The sequence below is a fragment of the Protopterus annectens genome, chromosome 16.part0 (assembly GCF_019279795.1).
Source record: "Protopterus annectens isolate FY-2018-M chromosome 16.part0, PAN1.0, whole genome shotgun sequence".
NCBI lineage: Eukaryota > Metazoa > Chordata > Ceratodontiformes > Protopteridae > Protopterus > Protopterus annectens.
This window is the reverse complement of record NC_056750.1, coordinates 181,489,231-181,506,424: the sequence shown is the minus strand read 5'-3', so window position 1 is coordinate 181,506,424 and position 17,194 is coordinate 181,489,231.

Sequence of the window (17,194 nt, the reverse complement as noted above, 5' to 3'; positions counted from 1 at the left end):
ACTGTTATATTTTAGGTCAACCTTTTTGATTTAATTTTATATTCAACTTCATTTTAATGGATTGTTTATCTGCTCATTAATTATTATTACTAATAATTAGTAGCATATTGTTAGATTTTATATTTAGGATTTTTTTTTCATTTTTACTGTCATGTTACTGGCTATTCAGCTTTATGTTTTTAGTGAATTATTATTACACTTTCTTACTATTTTAATAAAAAATATGATTTTTTTCACAAGGATCTCATTTTGGACACATATATTTTAAATTAATCTCTCTCTTGGTCCTCAGTACTCTTTCAATCTGTGTATCTCACAGATTATAACCTATTATTACGTGTTTTTGATATGGATGCCAAAATTCACCTCTCAAGCTTCACACTTAAGGTGAATTTTTTTTCATCCATGTCCCAAACACATAATAACAAGATTATGATCAAAGACCCAATCATAACCCTCTCTATCCCAAGCACAAAGCATCCCCTAGCCTCAAAAATTATGCATATAATTTCATTTGGTCTGTGTAAATAACTGCATGGCTATGATCACTGTTTTCTTAGGTGACCAGACAAAGATGGAAATTAGAATGCATTTGGAGGTGGGTTTGCCTTCTTAAAGATGGGATTATACTTGATGACCATTAAGAGATTTGTCATATTGAAACATCTCATAAAAAGACTAGTACCTAATCCCTCTCTATACTTACTAAAATGCAATAAACCATCCCAGTAGTCTGCATTATTTTCTCAGACATACTGACTCACAACAGAACAACCTTTTATATAAAATTATAATGATGCCAACATTGCCACTGCCTTACTTATACTCATCTTATAAGTTTCAGCTGGTTGATTATTTCATCTATCTGTTTTTAATCAAATAAAAAAAAAAATCCTGAATCAAAAAAAAATTGGAAACATGTAAATGCTAGTATGTAAATATCTAAAAACTAGACTTTCTTCACTTTTATGTACTGTTTCATTATTGTTTTATGACAATTACATCACCAGTTTATTTTATTTATTTATGCATTTATTTATTTATTGCAAATCGTATGCCACTGTGCAGACATTTCCTTCAGTAACAGCATAAATAGTATTAATATATGAGGATAGAGAAAATCTACAGACTCTTGATCAATCCCAGTTCAGATTTGTCAAGGGTAGGTCATGCCTGCTTAACATGGCTGACTTCTTTGAAAAAGCTACTGATGCAGTAGATGAGGGCAAAACAGAGCATACTGCATAGCAGGATCTCACTAAGGTATACAACACTATCCCATACTCTAGTATCATAGATACACTCTCCCAGATAAATGTTCATTAATTCATTACTTCATTAATATCAATCCCTATACAACTCATTGAATAGCAAATTGGCTCATCAGCTCAAAAATAGAATCCAGAAAGTTAGGGTATGCACCCCCCCCCAGAAGACCTGTCAGTAGCAGTGTGCTCCCAGTTTCAGTTCTTGGGGCACTCCTTTTTGACATTTACTTCTTAAAAGACAAAGCTAATATTAAGAATTGTGATTAACTAAGTTTGTGGATGACTGCAAACTTGAAGCTATCATAAACTCTCCAAAAGTCTCCAAGGTCTTTCAAAAGAGCCTGTCACAAACAATAACTGCTGTCAAGGCCATACATGAAAATTAAATCCCAAGAAGTGTATAATCACATAATTTGGCAACCATAACTCCTCCTGTAACTTGTAATCATACTGACAATGTATCCCCCCAAAAAAAATTATTTTGTAATTAAGGATCTAGGAACCTACTGTATGTTGACAATCGCCATATATCCACTGTTGTAAGGAAGCCATTTTTCATTACACAGCTTATATTTAAAGATAGTTTGTCTGTATCCAGATATGTAATTGTTCCATTGTACTTGCCACTTATTAGGCAAATCACTGAGTGTAATGTCCCTCTCACTATGTACCTGTCCAAACAGTTGTCAGAAATGGAATGACCACAATGCTTTCTCAATGAAGAAATCAGAGACTTAAATAGTAAATCCCATGTAGACCATCTCAAAGCCTTGTCCTTATTATTATTATTATTATTATTATTATTACTATTATTATAATACAGGCTACTTAGAGGTAACCTCTGCCTTGGATATAGAGCTCAAACACACCCTATTCTGTCAGACCTTTGTTGTATTCACAAGTTCAAAAGTGTCATAAACACCCTCTCAAGGGGTCTCAATCTCTTTTGCAAAAGTCAACATACTTAAAAATAAAATATTAATATTTGATCCACCCGAAGTGTTTCTGAATTCATATGTCCCTCCTAATTCTGTTCACATGAATTTACTTTTATTAACTGCTTTAAACCTTATTGAGTTGATGTTAAGCAAGCAAGCTGAAAACTCCAACTTGGACCCATTTCCTACTATATTGATTAGAGAATATTTGGATCTGTTGTATCAGTCACTATTATTGACAGGAGTATTTCTGGCTCTCTCCAAACAGGCTTTTATTACTTTTGTTCATTAAAAAATATCATTTCAAGACATGATCAGTCTGTACTTTATATTATTATTAAGGTTATTGAAAAGGTGGTTACAGCTTAGCTTTATCATATCTTATAACTATTGATTAACTTTTTCCAGTCCATTCCTTCTTTACCAAAGTATATAGTATTGAAGGTGCTTGTGAATCCCTAATGATGTCCTAGTGGTGAAAGATCATTACTGCCCACCTTTATCTGTCATCTGCATTTATCATTATGGATCCTGCTGTCTGTCCTACTAGAATGTTTAGAAACTTTATGTGGGCTGTTTTCTACAATTCTCAACTGGTTTGTTTCTCACATTTTTAAGTGTATATGAAAGGTTAATTTTTAAACTAAGATGATAAAGATCCAGGCCCCACCCTTGTATTCCTTGTGTACATCAGGGTTCAGCTTTTGGCCCACTATTTACAACATATGAGCTACGACTATACAATGCAATTCAGAAATGGTGTGTGTGAAGAAACTGCTATGCAGATGATACCCATTTATACAACTCTTTTCATCAGACACGTATGGTCTTGTCACATTATGAGATAATTTTGATGACTTCCTTAACCAGATAAGAAGTTGACAAAGGCAAAAGCAATTGTAAAAGCAATGATTGGCTTGTCTGATCTTTCACCAGTCATTGTCTATAGTACAAACATTCTGAAATTGTTATCATGGAACCATATATCTGTGCATGATCTCAGATCTTGAACTGACATTAAAAGACCTGGTGTCAGCTGCCTTTTAAGATTTTTTTTTATCATCTTAGGCACACTGTCCAGATTAAATTTCATTCCAGAAGAGGACTTATCAATATAATAACATGATTTGATTCTATGCATCTAGATTACTACAAACTGCAATAGACTTTACCAAGAATTTGACACTCTAGTTAGGATATCGAATATCTTTAACCAGCACAAAACAAGACAGCATGTCTTTTATCAAGAACTTACTATTTATTTCATATGAATCTGCTGCAGTTTGCATTGGTTTCCAATAGATAATTTTATATATTTAGCCTTTGTTGACCAGGCTAGTTCTATTAAGCTTATAAACTCTCTTCAGACCAAGGTGATATTTACACAACCAGGAAAATGTTGCCAGGACACTGTGCACATGTCCTTACTCTTTTCTATAAGTGCTGTGGGTCTTTTATATCCAAGAGCACCACCAACTCAAGCAGATTGTACCCTCTAAATGTGACTATAAAATCCTTATTTTAAGCAAACTGTCCCCCATGATTTGGACTCTTCCTATAATGAAGGAGTGGCAGTCACTTTACCAACCATCTAAGATCCCTTAGAAAAATAAACTTATTGACCAGATTCAAGGGTGACCCAAGGAGCACAATGTGCTTGAGACATACTCAGAGTCAAAAAGTAGGGAGTCTGCATGAGTCAATCCCAGAGAGATGCTTCATGGTCTTAGACTAGCAGCAGATTGTCTTAATATTTTTGAGCTTAGTTAGAAGAATAGTCTGGCTACTGATTCCAGGTGTCTTTTTAAAGTTCTCTGGTTATAATTCCTTATTCTTTGAAACCCTTCCTCTGGATTTCTCTACTATGCCATCTAAGATACATCCCTACTGTAGAACTGCTCAACAAATCCTTCTATTTCACTGACATTTCATGTTACTAATCTTCACCCAAATTATTAGTCTGCACTGCATCACATATTAGACTTGTTTTTTTTCTCTCTTTTTACTACAGTTTAATAGTCTTTTATTTTATTTTGTAATCTGTTTTGCACTTTATTATCATATAATTTTATTGTAAAAGTTTGTGGTTTAGGCTTAATAAAAATGTTGATTTGAGTTGTTGCGTGTGTATGTGTGCGCGTGCATTTGTGCATCTGTAAGTGTGTATTACTATGCATGTATGTGTATATGTAGGTATATGCGTATGTTTACAAGTATTTAAACAAATAATGTATTTGCTAACAAGTAAATTGGATGGTCTAATGACCTTTTTTCAGCATCAATGTAGTCAAAATCATTAAAATTACAAAATGATTAATTTACACAACTGAAAAGAATAGCCACAGAAATTATGGAAATTTATGGATCAGATATCTTCATATTGCTTCCATTACGTGTGCACAATAATAGAATGAATATACCAAGTCGAAGTTAGAATGAAGCAGAGTGAGTAAAATAATTGTGGAAAAAGTAAATGTAAAGAGAGAGAGAGACAGAGAGATTAGAGTAGGAAATGGAAGTTAAAATTAAGGCAGTCTGCCAAAGCATTTATACTAGCAAGATTCAAATAAATGGATTTGGATATTTACGAGTAGATAATTGCTAGGTTTAGGAGAGAAAGAGTTCCATACCCAAAGGGAAAATTTTGTGGGAAATGTCACTGTATAAGGCCAGGCCAAGTGGAGAAGGAAATAAAGTAGTTGTTCCTGAATTATTAGACCAAAGAGTATTAATTTTACCTTACTTTCTTTTGTTTTTCTTTCTTTCTCGAGTTTCTTATGATAAGGGAAGGATGAACTTGAATTTAAGGAATAATAGCATTTTTAGTAGTTTTAGCTCACTGGCTGAAAAGTTTAGTCAGTCAGGCAAGTGTGATTTGGTTACAGAGTTTGTAAGCAGAATTGCAATATGAGAATATAAAGCTAAGGAAGGTGCAAGACAAATACCTAGGTGTTTAAAAGAGAGCCTGAGAGGTGGGATTACCTAATGTTTCAGAAATGCTCAGCATAGAGGTGGAGGAAAGACACTGTGGAGTTCCTAAAAATCACCAATTTATTTTTTATTTGAATTAGCAGTATGTTTTCAGTATATGAGCCAAGAGAAAACTTTAAGTTATCTTGGAGGAGAGTTTGAAATTTAGAAGATGGCAGTGAGACTCTCAGCAGAAGAGGATTATCAGGGTAAAGTACCATTGTGATCTGGCATATAGTAAACTAGCATGATTTAGATTCTGGTAGGCAACTTCTGGCATAAATGCAAAATAGAGACACTCAAGTGCATTCTACTAGCTTTCTCCACAGACTAGATGGATGGCTATTGCTCAGTGACATCATAGGATTAATTAATTAATTCATTCATTCATTACTTAACCAATCAATTGAATTGTTTGGCCTAATTTCTAGTAAATTTGAGCAGATTTATTTGCTATAATTAATAACACATTTAGGCAATGCATTTAAAAATACACACACATCCATATATCGCCCAACCCTAACCGAGTCGCTTTGCTGCCTGTTACTTGAGTATTTTGCAGAAGAAAAGCTCATAATTTTTTCACACAAAAATTGCCTGCCTTTTGTTTGGATGAATATGGGAAAAGTAAGGGTCCAAGTACCGATCTTGTGGAAAAACAGAATGTAAATGTGCAGTACTGGAAAAACAGACTTTGAGAAAAATACTTGGAAAGGTCTGTTGAAAGGGGAGTTATCAATATTTGAATGCATTAGTAATGAAAGTGATGTTATTAAAACAACATGGTAGTGATATATGCTTTTTATATCACAAATCTCTCTCCAGTATGAAGGACTTTATCCATGTTTTCAAAACAATTGTCAGATACTTGATAATGCTGCTGAAGATTTAAAGCCTGTGTGGGACATGCATTGGTGTTAGGAGTTAGGGTACAATTATTGAATGCATTTTATGAACTGGTTGTATAAAAGCTTTTCTAGTATTTTAGTAAAAAGGAAATAGTTAACAGCATGTCAATGACTGCATTCAGGTAACAGTATATATGATATAACTGCATGCATCTAGGTGTTTGAGTCTGGGTACGGGTGTGACTGAGTGTGTAGCCATATCTACTGTATGATTGAATTCCTATATGTGTGTCTATGCATGAATGGCTGGATGGACTTCTAGATGGATTTGTGTATGTGTATAATTATCCATGCAGCTGTGTATGTCTACGTGTATGTAAATAGACATGACTACGTGTCTATGCGCATGTATTTATATATGCATGCATATGTGTGCCTCCATGCCTTAATATGTGCATCTATGAATATGTTTGTTTATATATATATATATATATATATATACAGAGAGAGAGAGAGAGAGAAGGGAAAGGAATGATCAAGTGGGTGATTTATGGAGATGGTGGTGTTTTAAGGAACTGGGTCAAGTTTTTGATTTGGAAGTGAGGTTCTCCTGGAAATTATAGTTAGAATTAAATATACCAATTTACTAGATAGAAATATTTGAAGTCTAATGTGTGTGATATGAGATATAGTGAGAATTCAAAGAAGACTGGATAGAGTTGTTAAATCAAGTGGCCATGGAAGGAAAAGCAAGAGAAGTTCTTGAGTGATTTTACAGAACTAAATAAACCCAGAGGTTTACCATTAGCACCAAAAGGGTGAGAGGAGTTAAAAGTGTTAAGAGTTTTAGAAGTGTCTCAACTGCAGGCCATCATGCTTTAGAATTACTTAATAAAGACTGTTGTTGTGATAAGTAGTTTCTGGATTTAGCAGTTTTAAAGGCTATTCTAGTTCATCTACTCAAGTTTTGAAAATAATGGAGATTTAAAGGGATTGGTGATGGATTTTGCTTTTGAAAAACATATTGCCTGTCTCATGGATATTTTTTTAGTCTCTAGCTATCAAAGACAAGCAGTGTGTTTTTGAATGTTTAATTTGATGAGGACATTGTTGGCATTAGTAAGCGAGCAGACTGAAAGACAAAGACATATATCATTGTGTAAAGGGGATTAATTAAGAATTACTTATGATGGCATCTTTTATTTTTTAGTAATAAAAGGAGATAAAGGAAGAGAGATCAGAAAGTTTGGAAGGACATTGATCAAAAGACACCTATGTTAGAACTGTAAGTACACCATCAAGAAGGGTGTTATGACAGACGGAGGATTACTGTGAGTGGGTGAAGAAATAAGCTGTAAGAAGCTTAAATGGTTAACAATAAGTTTCCATTAGAATGATGAGGACTATGCCAGTTCATTATAGATCACCTAAAATATATAGTTCATATTGCTTTATAAAGATAGGAGGAAATTAGACAGGTAACTGAAATTATGCATAGGAGAAGGGAGGCTGGTAGAAAAGCAGTGGCGGCTGGTGACTTCAAATCAAAGGGGGGCTGCAGGAGATAGCCGAATGGGTGGGGGTCAAAGGGAAGGGGTGCGAACAATCAGAAAGGGGAGGAGCAATGCTCAAAACCACAAAAACTAAACTTTAATTAAATATACTGCCCTGGGTGCCAAACCCACATTATGAGAGTCCAACCAAGACAAATGAAGTGTAAAAGAATAAAAATATTTCAATGCATTGGCTGCTTGACAGCTTACTTAATATCTAGATGGAAACAAAAAGGTTGTGAGGCATGAAAAAAATAAATTACTTTTTAAATACATTACTGGAATGCCAGTCAAAATCAAGTATAAGAAAAACATGCAGCACTCAACTCAAACCGCTTCTCCTTGCATTGCATTATAATTTATATTCTGCTTTATTAAAGTACCAAGTAACATGCTGAAAGTAGCAATCTCTGTCATGCCCCCACTTGTAAAAATGTTTCTTATCCAAAAAAGACCTGCTGCCTGACATCTACTTGTTTAATGGGGAAAACATGATCAAAGTAAAAAATGAAAAGCAAACAAGCTCAAGATACATTGCTTAAAACTGTGGATGGCTAATATAATTGTACAAGGTAGAGATGGAAGTTTACAGTGAAACTATAGATAGATTGCTTGCTGCAGTACCAGTGAGTGGCCAATTGGCTTACCCTGTAGTAAAAGGAAAATGGAGTACACTGCACTTCTCAGAAATACACACCTAATACATCCAGGCACCATTTACTTATTAATATTCAAGCACAGAAGTACAGTTACTCCATCAGAACATATTACATTTCACAATTTTTTACACCATTTGTAAAACTTATACTTTTATTCTTTTAATTAAATCTTGATAAAACAAGCCGCACATTTAAGTGAAACAGAAAATCTAAAATGCAAACATTATTCCCAAATGTTGTGCATGCATGTTTCCGGCAAGAAATCTGGACAAAGCCACAAATAATTGGGGGGGGGGGGCAAAGGCCACAAAATAGGGACACTTTTTAAGTACTGCGCTTACAAAATTAGAAGGTTAATAGAATAATAGGTTTTACGTTAGCATACATTTTCTGGAGGATATGAAGTCTGGAAATCTAGTGTCTGCCATTATTTTCTGACTTCAGTTCTCAATTACTTGTCAATGATTTGTCAGAAAAACTACAACTTCAAGAGAAATGGACCAAAAATATGAGTCAAAAATCTGGACATTCTGCAAAAATCTGGACAGTTAAGAGCTATGTAGTGTGTGTGTGTGTGTGTGTGTGTGTGTGTGTGTGTGTGTGCGTATATATATATATATATATATAAACAGGACAAGAGCATAATGTACTATGGACATGGGCAACTTAGTGTACCTAACCAACAAATACGTTTTGGGAGCTTGGAGGAAGTCAGAGAATCTGGAGATAGCCCAGTCATACTTAAGGCTGTAAGGGTCCCAGACTTTTAACTGTTAAACAAAAACAATAATCGCTATGGTTATAAATAAAACTTTCGCAATTACATGGTCCTGTAGAAACTGTGTTTTCAGGATGAACAACATAGACAACCTAGGTTTTAGAGAACTTTCAGTGGGCTTAAGAAGACGACTCGGTTGATAAGACATTAAATGGCAAAATAATACAAAATACTTTTGCATAAACAGCAATACTGTTGATTTTGGGGCTGTTGGGTGTGTTTCCTTGTTGATGCTGGAGCATCTAACACAGAATAATAACAAACTAGCAACTGCGCATTACACCAGAATGGGACTTGTGATGATGAGGTCAGAAAAGACACTTCAGGGAAACGCACACGCACCAAACTGGGGATCGTTAAAAGCCTTGAGAAATTCAAAGTAAAAATAACAAAACTAAAATAAAATAAACATTTTTTTCGTTTCTTAATGAAAATTTTATACTTATTATTAGGAAACACATTAACATGACAAAAGAAGTTCACAAACGACAAACTAAGTGAAGCCCATTAATTATATATATTTTTTACTGAAGTCTATCTACAAATATATAGGCAAACCGATAAAAAGATGTCTCTCTGATGTGTTAATCCTGTAATCAGTTCATTACTTATAAACAACATGACATTAGAAGTTAGAAGGCAGTTGAAATTAACTTTTATTTAACTAGTTGATGTTTAATCCATCACGCTAGGCAGCCTTGCAGTGTGAGAGATCTACCTGACAAAAACCTGTTAGAACTTCATAAACTGCAATCATTGTCCGGGCAATGAAAAACAAGCGATGGGGAAAAAACATTTATTATGGGGGGGGGGGTGAGAGGATTTGCGTTAGTCACCGTGTGTGTGCGGGTTGACTGAGTCTTCACACACAAGGCAGTAACCACCTACAGATCTCACTTTCCTGTCTCTCTCTGGATATCCATGCAGCTAGATAGCTCTTTGGCTATCTAGATATCTATATTTAACTTTCTGCTAAGCTAGCTGCCAATTTGCAAACCAGAACAACTATCTGTGACTTGACTATGACTATCGCCCACTATTTTCTGAAACAATTTGTACTGCTGAAAATGTATTGCAGTTTTTATTTCTTAACTTTATCTTATATAAACTCATGACATGCACCCAAGAAAGACTAGTGTAAATAAGGTGACAAGACACATTACTTGAGGCATCAAGATGTCCGAACATCTGTATGTATGTCTGTCTCTACCTAGTTTGGACACACACACACACACACACACACACACACACACACACACACACACACACACACACACACACACACACACTCACACACAGACACACCTACCTCCTAAATGAAGCCAATCCAACGACCAGGCACCTACCTCCTAAATTAAGCCAATCCAGCCAGCGACCAAAACGGAGCAATCCAGCGACCAAACCCGCCCACTCAATATGTCCCGCGAGAGCAGCTCACCTCTCTCAGTCCTCAATCTCTCATTGGGTCTGCCAGCTCACCTCTCTCTCCTCATTGGGTCTGCCTGCAGCCGAAGCAGTCCGGACCTCCTCTTCTGTGCGGTCGTCACCACACGGATTCCTGGGTGCACTTGCAGCAATGATTGCTGGGTACCTGTCTTTCTCTATCCAGACTGCTGATAAAGGCAGTCTGAGGGCTTCAAATACCTCTGTGCATGTGCAGAGGAGTCGGGACTCATGCTTTTTTTTTTTTTTTCAGTTTTGTTTTTTTAGTTTTAAAGATTTTTCTTTTGTGTTTTTCTAGGTGGGAGGGCTGCAGTCCAGCAGTCTGATAGCACGAGCCGCCCCTGTAGAAAAGTTAGTTTTGTTGCAGTTTACCTTTAACAGTAACTTATCTGGGGTCTGTATAATAAGATGATGAAGAAGAGATGAGGATGAAGAAGTTAAAAAAGTAATAATTCCTGAAAAGATGGGCATTACAGAGAAATAACAGGTTGCTGAGCATTGCTGTGAGTTCTATCACTGCAGGTGGAATGCCTGTCCACCACTTGAAGGTCCATTATTTCCCTATAATGCCCACCTTGGAGAGCATTTTTGTGCTTTGATAACAGGCTGTCTGGGTTAATCATTCTGTATTTGGATTATTATTAGTAGTCTACATATTTTTTATACTTTTCATGCAAAATAATTCCTCCACCTAATGTTTCAAAGTCTATTTATTATTTAATTTATTTCATTTTGTTGACCTGGGTAGAGCACTGATCAAATATGACCACTTGCAGATCCAGCTTGTGTAGTTGCTGTAAGACATTTAACTCTTGTTGGAGGAAGGATTTTACATCCAAGATGCAAGTTATGTATGCATGTAGGTACACAGTAATGTCCATATACACAGATTCACACACACGCATGCACACAAACGCATGCATACATGCACACACACACACACAGATATACACACAGATGTGTGGGTGTCTGTGTGTGTGGATGTGCCTGTGTGTATACATAGCTATGTTTTAAATCCTGTGTGTGTATGTATGCATGTACGGATGGAAGGAATTTTGTATGTGTATAACTATGCAAGTACCTGTGTATGTATATATGTATGTAAATAGACATGGCTATATGTCTACGTACATGTATTTATACATGCATGCAAGTATGGGTATCAGCATGCCTTGATATGGGTATCTATGCATATGTCTGTTATGCATGTATGGAAATATGTATATAACAATCTCCTAGTGCCACTGGTGAGCATTTGCTGCCATCACTTTATGATGCATCCTATAACAAGGTAACATAGACCACTTGTTATAAAAATAATGGCTCATCAATTTTGCAAAGCATTGTAACATTAAAAAAAAGACTGAAATTTTGGTATTTGATTTTCTCAGCTGTAGGTCTTCTACCAGTGGTTACCGCTAATAAAAGAAGTCTAGAATAAAATACTTTTTCTAATTTAAGTAATGACTTGTTCAGCAATAGTTAGTAGTGCAGATGATGTCTGTGTATATGACATATGCTTTAGAATGTATGATATTACTACCCACTCTTAGTTGCAAACTGTGAGTGAAGTCAGTTAACTGCTCTATAATATTTCTCCTTTGCAGATGTTAGACAACGCAAACACAAAACAGTCATATCATAAAATGCATAGACTGAGCATTAGAAGATTGCCATATACCTATGCTCTGGATTGCACACCACGGAAAGCAGGCACGTCCTTTACTCTAAGGCTGTATGACCTCAAGGAAAGTCTTTAAGTTCCATTGGCAGGAATAATGAAGATGATATTATGAAGGCATAGGGGGCTTGCCCTTTGAAAAAAACTGTTTTTTGTCAGCTTTCATTGTCAGCCTTTCCAGTTCAACAGTGCAGTTTTTGGTATTTACAACATTGTTTTTTTTGTTTGTTTGCAAAAGAGTTCTAATAATCTTATAATGTGTTATGCAAATAAATATCTTGAGTTGTAAGGATATATTCTTCCACAAAATGTTACTGACAGCAGTACAAACGCATTTTTATTTGTGTGTGTGTGTGTGTGTGTGTGTGTGTGTGTGTGTGTGTGTGTGTGTGTGTGTGTGTGTGTAGTGTATTTATTTATCTCTATATATTCATATGCATCTACAGTATATCTAATCTATGTCTAGCAATATATTTCTATATCTATATCAATGAATCTATCTATCTTGAGCTGTAAGGATACGTTCTTCCACAAAATGTTACTGGCAGCAGTACAAATGCATTTTTATTTGTGTGTCTGTGTGTGTGTGTGTGTGTGTGTGTGTGTGTGTGTGTGTGTGTGTGTGTGTGTGTGTGTATGTATGGGTCTACTTCATTTCACCTAACTTCCAATTCACTCACTCCCATTTGACTGAGACCAAATGACTGAAATTTCATTTCATTGACACTTCATTTCACTGACAGTTCACTTGACTGACAAGTATTATTAGCAAGAAAATGGAATATGCCCCCTTCCCCACTGTAGTGCGACCCTGGAGTTAGAATATATAGTTGGGGGGGTGGGGGGGCCACAGCCCCCCACAACAGGGGGTGTGGGGGGTGAAGCCCCCCACTTACTTTTTTTTTACTAAGCAATGTTATATCAAAACTTAACAACCCCCACACCCCCCAACTATATATTCTAACTCCAGGGTCGCACTACAGTGGGGAAGGGGGCATATTCCATTTTCTTGCTAATAATACTTGTCAGTCAAATGAACTGTCAGTGAAATGACGTGTCAGTCAAATTAAATTTCAGTGAAATGGGGTCAGTGAAATGAAAGTCAGTGAATTGGAAGTTAGGTGAAATGAAGTAGACCCATATATATATATATATATATATATATATATATATATATATATATATATATATATCTAAGTGTCATTGAGGTGGTTTCATTGTTGCACCAAAAAAAAGTCAGCCCAGATGATCAAAAATCAGCTGATCAAACATTGCTGGCTTTTTATTTCAGTGTGAGATCGCAAACATTGGGCATCATGGAATTTACTCTTTCTCCACAGTAGTGCGATCTAGGAGTTGGTATATCTAAATATATATATATATATATATATATATATATATATATATATATATATATATATATATGTATGTGTGTGTGTGTGTGTGTGTGTGTGTGTGTGCTCTCTCTTTATATATATATATATATATATATATATATATATATATACATACCATTAGCAGGGGTGTCGGGGTGTAGGGAGGTTTACCACCCTGAAATAAAAGACTGTTTTTTTTTTTTGATCAACCAGTTTTTGTCAATCTTTTTGCTCTTGATAATATGAGCATACAACTGTCATATACTCATATAACCTAGTGCTGAGGAAATGTAGTTTTCCAGCCCTAAGGGTAGAACAAACTTTTCTTAAGGAAGAATGAATCACAAAAAGGGAAAATAGTTGTAAAGGAATGAGTGCTCTAGATACTGGCATACAAATTACTAAAATAAGCCATTATCATAACTTCTTATTAAGGTCAGTGTCAAAGATCTCTTTACATTCTTATTAAAAATAAGAAAAAAAGGATTTGAGCTGGAATTGCTTGTTTAAACCATGGGTTACTATGTTAAAACAACAGATGAACAAAGGGCAAAGGCAAATCCTTGGTTAGAAATGCTATACTATCTAGGAAATAAGAGTTGAATTGTATTGCGGTTTCCAGTGAAAAGCTATTGGGAGAGGGGTTAGTGTTGATGTAGGATTATGCCTGAGTTTAATTTTAATTTTTAATCTTTAATACTAGGTGTTTAAGTGTTTATTTTATTTTTATATGAAATTTAAGTTACATTTTTTATGATCACTTTTACTTTCATTGCAGCTCTATTATTTTGTCTGAAGATTAATTTAATGTCAAGTTGAATTGTTCATATTATGTTATGTTTGATCAATAGTATAAACTATCATGCCAGTACATGCTAACTTAATGAGATCTGAGGAAGTGCCTCACTTTATTAACAAAAAACAGGCAAAAGTGTTTGAAATAAAAAAAAATTGGTGAGCATGAGCTTAGACACTAGTTTTAATTTAACACAACCACATATACATTCAACATTTTTATGTAGATATATGTGAGTCTATGTCTATTTATATATATGTGTCTCTCTATGTATATAAGATATATATACGTATGTAATATGAACTTTTTGATTGGCATGATTTTTTCCTTATGAGTGGCCCATCTCTGACTCTGATGCAGTGAATTAAAATGGGCACTCATTCATTCATTCTCCCACAGACATGCCCACATCTAAAGAAACAAATGCACGAGCACACACACACACAAAGACAAACACACACAATCACGCACACACAGACACACACACACACACACACACACACACACACACACACACACACACACACACACACACACGGTCATCTTCACACTTGGTTTTTCTTTTAGCTTGACAGCATTTTGTTCTCCTGGTTTTTTGAAACTTCATAGAGTCTCACACTAAATCCTAACTGCACCTCTGCCCCTAGCAACAGAATTCTGTTTTTGAATTCTGCTAACCATCAGATTCCTTCCCTCTCCCATCACTCCATTTTACATAGAGTATAGCCTCACTGCTATCTGGTTCATGATGTACTATATTAATGCAATAAAAATGCAGGAATTGATAGTTCCATTGTTATTTAACATTATACCTAATCAACAGAAAACATTCAGTGACTTTGTACTTAGATGAGGAGTTAACAGCACCGATCACAATAAAAATGCAAACTGTAAATGTACCATTGTTCCAGCCACTGCCATTGAATGTGATCTGTTTAACTGCTCTTGAACTAAAGCTTTCATTGTAATTTACATGGCTATTTATATGGAAAATAGAAAAGCATATATTACTTGTTGCTGCTATGTATAGCTTAGATCTGATGAAGCACAGACATGGGCGAATGCTCTCATCTCTTGTTTTTCCTTACTAACTATAGTTTAAACCAGCAATTCCGGCTTGAATTTTTTTTTTTTAGTAATAATAGAAAATGATCTTTATAAGAAGTTCTGATAATGGCCTATTTTAGTAATTTGTATACCAATATCTAGAGCAGTAATTCCTGTACAACTAGTTTACTCTTTTTGTTGATTCATTTTTCCTTAAGGAAAGTTTGTACTACTCTTAAAGCTAGAAAACTACATTTCCATGGTATATATAAAAAAAATATACATATATATATATATATATATATATATATATATATATATATATATATATACACCAGATTCACTTCAGAAGCTGAAAATACTGAAATCTCGAATTTCAATATCTCGAGCCCAAGAAGCCGAATCCACATAACAACGAAAACTAAAAAACAGAAAATTCAAAACCTCGAATACCGGAGGTTTTGAATTTCGCGGATTTACTACACACACACACACATGCACACACACCATCCTCCACAAAAACACACACAATCACTCTACAACATGAAACCCCCCCCGCCCTACTTAAATATTCTCACTCTGAGGTCGCACTACATACAAACACATACAAAACACCACCACACAAGCTACATTCTCCTCGCACACACACATCACAGCAGCAAAACACACTGACAGACACCACAGCCCCCACACAAACCCCTTAACACACACACACACACACACACACACACACACACACACACACACACACACACACACACACACTTACCTGAATACATGACCAAAGCGGAAGTTTAGAAGTTTGACATTCGAAACCTCCAGTATTCGAGGATTTAAATTTCGCGCTTCTAAACTTTTGCTATTATGTGGATTCGGCTTCTTGGGCTCAAAATAGTGAAATCTGAGATTTCAGTATTTCAAACTTCTGAAGTGAACCCATATATAATATATATATATATATATATATATATATATATATATATATATGTATATATATATATATCATTTCCATATATATATGTGTGTGTGTGTGTGTGTGTGTGTGTAGATACAGGTATAGATAAATAGATAAATGTATGTGTGTGCGTGTGTGTATGAGGGCTTTTAATAAGCAAAACTCCCAAATATTAATGTCTGCTCTGTCTACACATTCGGTTGACAGATGTTTATGATTGACAATTCATTGGGTTTGGGAATATGCCCCTTTTCGGGGGATTCTGTGATCTCAGAATTAGTATATATAATTAGCAGGGGATGTGGAGGCACAACCCCCCACACACACATTGGGGGTACAGGGGCTTGCTCCCCTGCAAAAAGCTGTAGATTTCTTTTGCATGGTCTAAGGTTCTGCCTCAAAGCAAGTGAATTACGGTGTCAATTATTTTAGTGCTGATTTACTGAAGTTTAGATTACTTCAGTAAATGCATATATATATGTGTATGTGTGTGCGTGTGTGTATATGTATATATATGGGTCCCCTTCTAAAGACCGAAACGCCGATTCCCCGACGCGGAAATCACCGACGCCAGATGACCGACAGGTACGTATACCGACAGGGTGATTCGCCGACAGTGGAAAGACCGACAAGGGTAATGTGTGATCACGACCCGGTAAGTGTGCGACAGTGACGGAGGTAGGAGTGGTCAGGTAAGTGAGTTAAGGTTAGAGTGCAGGTAGGTGAAGTGTGCGTTAGTGTCGGAGCTTGGGCTAGGGGTGGGTAAGTGAGTTAGGGTTAGGGTGCAGGTAGGTGATGTGTGCGTTAGTGTCGGAGCTTGGGCTAGGGGTGGGTAAGTGAGTTAGGGTTAGGGTGCAGGTAGGTGATGTGTGCGTTAGTGTC